The sequence below is a fragment of the Porites lutea genome, chromosome 7 (assembly GCF_958299795.1).
Source record: "Porites lutea chromosome 7, jaPorLute2.1, whole genome shotgun sequence".
Lineage (NCBI taxonomy): Eukaryota > Metazoa > Cnidaria > Anthozoa > Scleractinia > Poritidae > Porites > Porites lutea.
In genome coordinates, this window is record NC_133207.1 from 30648107 (window position 1) to 30656678 (window position 8572).

Below are 8572 nucleotides of genomic sequence, written 5' to 3' on the forward strand. Positions count from 1 at the left end.
CGAAGTTTCCAGTGCAGTAAATATGGCGGATTCCTTGACGGATCCCGTTTGTTTGAAAGATTTTGAGAGTTACGCGAGGGAATACTTGCCATATTATGCATTTGAGTTTTTTTGCAAGAGGTGCAAACGAAGAAACTACCATAAGAGAAAACCTGGAGGCATTGAAAAGGTGCGAGAACATGGGGCGAGAACAGCTGGGACCGGGTGTAAAGTACAGGTCACATTCCACAGGTCAGGACTACTACTATACTGGTCACTGCTCCACCGATAAATTAACCACACAGCTTCCCATCGACCTAATACAGCATTCTGTTAAGAGATTTGGGCTAGGAGACACTTTTAAAGCTATTTATTTATCAATATCATGTTGCGTGACCTGTACTCTGACCTGTCGAAAAGTGACCTGTATTTTAGACCAGCTGCGGTTATTGATTTGTTTGTTTTCTTACATGCTTCTGGAGTTGTGTGTGTGGTGGAGGGGGAATTGGACATCAACAGTGAACTACTAAAGCAACGTTCTTTTGATCATTATCGTTTGCATGAGAGTCAAGACCCTAGGTCGTGGTTGGACGTATACAAAACATGGACGCCCTGTGATAAAATCGTGTAGTTCCCGTACATTAGTCTTAGTGGGTGGGCTGGTTTTACCATGTGCTCGATGTAAAATTGTTCTTGCTCGATTTAGCCGTTGTGTTGATGTATTCTTGCCTGTTTCTCCTCTCAATAACGTTACATGGACTACCCCTGTGGACGTAGTCCATAGACCCATTCGTGGACCTGGTCCATGAAGTACCCCTGTGGGCCACCCTTAATTTTTTGAGATGAATTTAACCAGAGGTCTCCTCCTGCCCCCTTCAAATGTTGTTTCTCCTTCCTGACGAAACCAAACCCATGAATGGAATTCAGGAAAAATTTGAGCAATAATATACTAAAAATAACAATAATGTAAATATACATGTAACGAACTAAAAATTGACACAGTTTCATCCATTTAAGGTTCCTAACATTTGTTTAGACCTCTGATAAAAGTTCATCTTAAAACAGTAAGGGTGGTCCACGGGGGTGGTCCATGGACTAGGTCCACATGACTTGTCCATGGACCAGGGGTCCATGTGTTGTTTTGTATGTGTCCGTCCTGGTCAAATACAGTGCAGCAGTGAGACATGCGTGAACTTAAAGGGCCCAGAAAACAGGAACAGAATGGAGAAACCATGCTAGGATTTTTTAAGGCTCATGTACATGTACAACTGAATTTCAGGCTGAGGATATGACCACGAGTTCTTTGCGGCATTTCAGAAGTGGACCTTTCAACCACAATTCCTGGAGAAAAAGTTACCTTACCAATTGGTATTGCACCAACAGCAACTCAAAAACTTGCCCACCCTGATGGTAAGCAAGCCACTGCAAAAGGTAATATTAGTATGCAAGCTACTTATAGCCTTGCTGGGGGTCCTTTTTACATTTCTTTAGGTTGTCGAAAAATGAAACCCTCTTTTTTTTGGGAGGGGGGGCGCGGTGGTATTCACCAAAGTTTTGTACAGGGAGCTTGACGAACACAGCATCGGATGGACTGCAGTTTGACATGCATTGTCCGTGCAACCTACAGATTAGTCAGGTATCTGCTAGCACATAACTGGCTAATCTGTAAGTTGCACTGATTTCCAGAATTAATTGTTAGTAGGCTCTCAGAGAAGAATGATAATGTGTTCAATGTATAATAACAGATTTAAGTAAAATCCAACTAGTGGTCTATTAACATGCTGCATTCTGATTGGTTGAGCTACTACTAAGCTAGTTATGTTAAAATATGGCACACTAGTAGCAAAAGCATTGGCTTTGAAAACCAAAACAATGGCAGCTGAATCGCGTTTTGCTACATGTAGCTAAAGTTGTTTTGTCTTGTTATTTCTGACCAACTAGTTGAACTTTACTAAAACAATAATCAATTTATTATTATAAATGGCCTCTGAGTCAATAGCCCATGAGGCCGAAGGCCGAATGGGCTATTGACTCATTATTAAATATTGTTTTGCAGCGGCTTCTAAGGCTGGGACTTGCATGATACTCAGTTGTGTAGGATCCACATCACTAGGGAATGTTGCAACCATGGCTCCGGTCCTGAGTCAGTTAAATGGATGCAACTTTATGTACTGAACTCCCGAGAAATGACAAAAAAGATTGTTAAACATGCAGAAAAAGAAGGATATAAAGCAATTGTCATGACTTTTGATGCAACTGTGAGAGGAAAGAGACAGAATGATGTCAGAAATCAGCCTGTTCTGTTACCTCATCTCATGAGTATTCCTAACGTTGATCCAGCAAAAATGGCAGATGCCAAGAGATCATCTGATTTTGTGAAGAACAAACAACATTAGGTTCTGGCTTTGCATTTGATAATTTTACAAATGCTTTAGTTAACAAATCAATCACCTTTGAAACCATTGACTGGTTGAAGAGCATCACCAAGCTTCCAGTTCTTGTCAAAGGGATTTTGACAGCAAATGATGCCAGAAAGGCTGTTGAACATGGAGTTGATGGAATTATTGTATCCAATCATGGAGGAAGACAGTTAGACTGTGTTCCTGTCACTGTAAGTGTGTAATGAACCTTTTAGTTTGTATTTTTTGTTTTTCCAGTGTAGTTTACATGTGAGGGTTGTCAATTTCTTTCAGTTTTTTCTTGTCTCTGGGCACAAGCAAATGTAACTAATTTTTAACAATACTAAGGATAATTTAAGGTCTCTTGAGAACATCACAAATTAAGGCCTACATAGCGACACAAAACATACAGAGTGCATTAATAATTACATATTGTCATTATCATTGTTGGCCATGGTTTTTCAGGGGTAGAGTATAAATAAAGTGTTTCTTTTTTTATTGTAAGTTGTTGTTTACTGATAAATCTTAACAATATATTTTTGCTAGATTGATGTTCTGCCAGAGATAGTGGATGCTGTTAATGGAAAAGTAGAAGTATATGTTGATGGTGGAATTAGACTGGGTACAGATGTATTCGAGGCACTGGCCTTGGGGGCACGAGCTGTTTTTATTGGTCGACCAGCCATTTGGGGACTTGCCTACAAGGTAACAAAAATGGAATCATAATATTGTAAGCCTGGGGGTTAAAGCCATGTGGTGTGCGACAAAGGCAGACTGTAGACTTGCAGACTAGCAGGTAAATGAGGTTAACTATGCATAGTCATTGTTGTGAATACTTTAACAGATTCCCTATCCCTAAAACAAGGCAAAAAAAAAATAAAATAAAAATAGCTCAGAACAATTCTTATGGATGAATTAAGCAATAGACCACACTTTCTATGGGTTTACCGGCGTGATAACCCACGCGGGATGTTGGGAGAACACGAGAAAAGCTTGTAAATCACGAGCCGAAGGCGAGTGATTTACAAGCTTTTCGAGTGTTCTCCCAACATCCCAAGTGGGTTATCACGCCGGTAAACCCATAGAAAGTGTGGTCTATTGCTTTTATAAAATAACTTTTATTAAAATGGAGTCTTTTAGGTCAAAAATATTATTTTAGTACCGTGATCAAGTCATGTCTTCTCTCTAAGGTCATCATAAGCCAATCACGACTCACGATTTAATAGCGCTAAACTTTCTCAAAACTCAGTTCAGTCAAACAACAAACAGCAGCACTTCAAAACACGAGTTTTTGCACTCATTACATGATAACTTATGAAAGCTGTTTTACAGGAAAAGTCGACACATATTCATGCGAACGTACAATGAAAGAATACGTTCATGGTTTGTTTACTACGGAAGTAGAAATTGATTGAACATCAGACTGTACGCAGCTGTATTTTGTTGAGTCGATCCGTAAGAATTTCGTGCTTACAGAGGAAACTGGCAGCTATTGTAATGGAGGACTTCATTCACTTTTTACAAGCCGCAGTGGTTTAAGATCTGTTTCCTGGACTTTATTATGATCAAGAATTGCTGCGGTAACGACGTGGCTGCATTTGCGAAGTTGTCGCATGTAACTTTATATGCACGTACAGCGACCGATGGAAATATGTCAGTGGTGGAGAAAGGTTTCTTTGCCGTAGCCACATATTGGCGTTAATATTTGTCGATTTGTGAATTCAGGTGGTGTGAGGTAGGTCATGGCATCGATATCATCGAATAATTTGTGCAAATGTTGGAAAAAAACTAGCCCGAAACTCTGACATCTTTCATCATCGTTGGCAGCTTGTTTACAACCTCCAGCGGCCGATTTTGTACCATATCTTGATCAGAGATCTCTTTTTGAAACAATTTCTTTGATTAAGGAATTTAATTTTGAAATAAAATAAATCAAGAATGCTAAAACTATCCGTTTTGTTGCTGGTTGGCACATTGTTAAGTTTTCCTAGAGACTTTGTACACCAGAAATTCACACAGTTGTTGTCTTTCTCTGCGATTTGGCATCGTCGTGAAATGTAAACTGTTTTCCAGCTTTGTACTTTATAACTTCTAAAGCTATGGCAGTAGCGAATTGTGACGCTCAGTAATAAAATGTGAAAACCAACGCTTTTAATATTAAAAAGGGATAGGTAAGTAACTTGTTCTGTTTTTTAGCCTTTCTAAAATCGTTTGCAGATCAATAGCCGGTTTTGTTTATGGCTCGTGGTCCGGATGCCTTTTTCTATGGGTTTACCGGTATAATAAACCGTAGGTTTTTGACCAATCAGATCACGCGTACTATCTCAGTTATTTTATAAATCGCATTAAACTACTAATACGACAAATAAAGGGGAAACTCGGTCATGTGGTACAAATTCGCGTTTTCCGTTTAACGTAATCGTGATGCTTAGACTCTCTATTATTGTTACTTATTTCTGCCACAATGGTAAAGGCAAATTTCGCGATTTGACGAAAGCATTTGCTAAAACTGAAGTATTACCTTCATAAGGGTGGGATCCCTGTGTCCGGTAGATCTCTGACCTTTCTCTAGCCTGTGCCAAACTCTCGGATAGTAAGGACGTCACAAAAATAAAACAAGCTAAGCGAAAATAAGACGCACGCGATCTTTGAAGGGGGGTGGCGGAAAAAATCTCTCTCCCCAGCTCCCGGACTACTATCTCGAAACCTGGGACAGGCTAACCTCTCTCGGGTCTTTCGTTTCACCATAAGATACTCCACCAGTGACCCTATCAATGTTTTAATCGTAGTAATAGACTGCCCTCCCCGGTACACCGTCCGTTAAGGCCCCCAATAGAATTGCTGTGGTCAGGGAGCCGCTGCTAATTGATAGCCGACAATGGCCTGCAAAACGGCAAAAAGTCGAGCCACCAGTGACTGTTTACATTAGACACAGGCAACATTAATTCAGTAGGAACTACGAGAAAATATGCGGTCAGTCTTTCATCTAATACTATCATTAGTATCATTCGCATTCTTACACGTGAACTTAAGGTGATTCCATAGTAAAAGAACCTAACATAGGTTTTAGCTAAAACTTGGTACACTGATGTAACAAGTCAAGAAGATGATAAAAAGGTAATAAAAAGTGGGGGTCACCGTGCTCGTTTTGACGTCACAATGCTGACAAATACGGCTATTTAGGACCCTTTTACAAAAACCGCGGGCAGCGCAAAACTAGACAAAAAGGAGAGATTTTTTCGATGATGCATGTGACATCACACAGAATTTGACTTTAATGTATTGTTTATCCACTTACGTACCAGAAAAATGCCTTTTAATGCCCTTGTTCTTACTTCACGCTCCAAAGTAGAATTAAATTGGACGCGCGCTTTTCGATCCGTGATGGCTCAGTCCGTACAATTTAGTAAAATTGCCAAAAAACTGAACATAGATTTGTGCCAATTTTTTTCTCATCGAAAGGAAGCACTGTCCTTATTAAAATCATGAAATAAAAAACGGGGGTCACCGTACTCGTTTTTGCGGTAGAGCTGCAGAAAGTGCGCACCAAACGCATTTTCTCCGATTTTTGAGAGAGGACTGGGGCGAGTTTCAAAATAGAATGTATGTGAAAGGGGGAAGAAAGTATTAAAAAATCCGTTTTTACAGAATTTACATCGAGATATCACATTTAGGACACAATGTGATAAAGAAAGTGTTTAAATGAAAATCAAAGTGAGTGAGCACAAGTTAAACATCCACTATCGAGGTTTTCCGAGAGGAGGTCGAACTCAGCAACACGCGTACTGCTTACGTTATGCACATTCCCAACACATTGAGTCTCACTTCGGCAAGAAACAACATCAAGCAAAAATTCCAATAGCGTTTCTCTTCAGTCAACTTCATTTTAATAGTATTACTTCACATGCTCTTTTTTACGGCGGCCATCTTGTTATGCGCAGTAAGAGATGCGCAGTGCAAAACTAGGGAATCACCTTAAGAGAATCTCGTGGTTAAATCTGAATGACTTTAGCACGGTTAGTAACTATGGTTGTAGATTCTCATGCAGTAGCTTGGAGGTAAATCAACAGCGGAGGGGTAATGCTGTATTTATTACTTTTAAAAAAAATTGAGAGCGGGCTCGTGTTGTGCAAATCATACAATCTGATTGGTTCCGAGAGCGGTGATGTATTGCGTGCCTATTGCAACTTTGAATCAAAACAAGTGGTCTCGATAACTCTATTTAGGCTACGCTCAAATAATTAGCCACAATAATGTATAAATTGAAAAATCACATTGCACCAGATCATTTGGCTCAAACTTTTAATACTACACACTCTACGTATAATGAAAAAATTTTATTGACAACAATGCTAACTATTAAAATCCTATTTACAATTAATTCGCTTGAAAAAGAGAAAAAACTATTCATTCAAAACGCTATTTACAATTCTTAACTAAGAAAAATTTATTCGAATTAGAAACATTTCATTTCAATAAAAAAAAACTGTCAGCCTCTAAAATTCAACACACTCTACGTATTCTTATAATCTAAGAAACTCCACACATAATTTGTTTGCACCAAGACTGTTTACCGAGGTTAGAAAAAAAAGCTTCTTCTATAGGGGGGCGGTTCTCTGGAATAGTCCATCAAACACTGATAAAGGACAGACAAGCTTGAAGTCATTTATCTCACATTTGTAATTAAGTACCATTTTAATAACTATATTTTATCTTTTTTCTTTATTACATGATTTTTACACGGCTCTCTGGAAGAGCATTTTTATGAATGGAATTCAGTGTTTAAATAAAGGTGATTGATTGATTGAATCACGAGCCCCTGAACCAGTGAATTTGCTCTCAGGCGGCGACTGCAGCCTGCGACTGCTGCCTGCGAGCAAGCTCTCCATTTAGGACAGGCGCGAGTGCGAGGGGCTTCGCTGCTCGCTTTGTTCGCCATAAATGGCGAGCTTGCCTGAATGATAAGGCTACTGTGGGGAATGAGCCTAGGGAATCGCGCACTATAATTTACATGCAAATTCTCCAGGCAGATCTCTATACATTTCTTTTAAAATTAGTTAAAAGAATTTGATAAAAGATCAAAATATTTTCTCTAAATAAGGGATTATTTTAATACTTCTAGTAACCTTTTCTCTTGATTGTGTTTTGGTAATGCTAGAAAAAATATTTCTGTTGATCAGGCTTTGGAAGGGTTATTACATGTAACAACTTAATGGCTTAAAGCAAGAGGCCTAAAAAGATCCACTTAACATAACAACATATTACAGTGTAACAACATTATGGGATTAACCCTAAAAGATAGGACTAAAGTTGTTGTCATTAACAATCCTGGCGTGGATTTTTTGTTTAAGTGTCTGGGCTGTTTGATTAAAACGTTTGTCAAAAACATAAAATGCGGCGAAAATTTTGCAAGACTAGGATTTTTTGAAAGTCAGTCCGTCACACCGAAACATATAGATCAATTTATTTTGTTAAAAGGTACGGTAAAACGGACAGCGTAACTTTATTTCAACTCGTTTTGTAGCAATGTTGCAGGACAATTTGCACGTTTTTGTCCCCCGTTTGTTTGGCTTGCTGTAACTAAATGTTTGACTTGGCTCTCTGTAACTAAATGTTTGACTTGCTGTAACATGTCTACAGCCTATAGCTCTTTACACCCAGAGAGCGCATACACTGACCTCCGAGATTAATTAGCCAGCTGGAGAAAGAGCCGAAAACGTCAGAGCCACTAACGATTAATTGTGGTAACGGTCTGCAGTTTTAACCAACTTTTGCGGCCCTTGATTTAGCACTTAACGCTTGAGATACTACGTAGTCCTAGTTCTAAAGTATAACTTTACTGACTTTGAAGTAAAGAAAAAGCGGAAAGAGAAACAGCTGCGAAACAAAAGAAATGCAAATAAAGATATTTATTGCAATTCAGTCGTTGTTGTCAAAAAATTTTTTTGATAAAGCGGGATAAGACTGTTCTGTTCTATTGTTCGAAAAATCTGCAGATAAAACTCGCAGAAAGACAAAAAGTAATTAACGAGATCTTTTCGCCTTAAAACTGTGATAAAAACAGGCACAAGAATAGTCTTCTCAATCGCTCTCTTAGGCCGCAAAGTTAATAATGATAAGATAAATATCTAGCTTTTGTCCTGCAGATAATCCTTTCAAATCCTTGGCACAAAATGCCACTAATTATAATTATA

The 8572-nt window shown here is 38.8% G+C and overlaps 1 pseudogene; it reads left to right on the forward strand.

The window, feature by feature from the left end:
* The first annotated feature begins 22 nt into the window (after window positions 1-22).
* On the forward strand, window positions 23-3104 carry LOC140944775 (2-Hydroxyacid oxidase 1-like; annotated as a pseudogene).
* Window positions 3105-8572: the final 5468 nt, after the last annotated feature.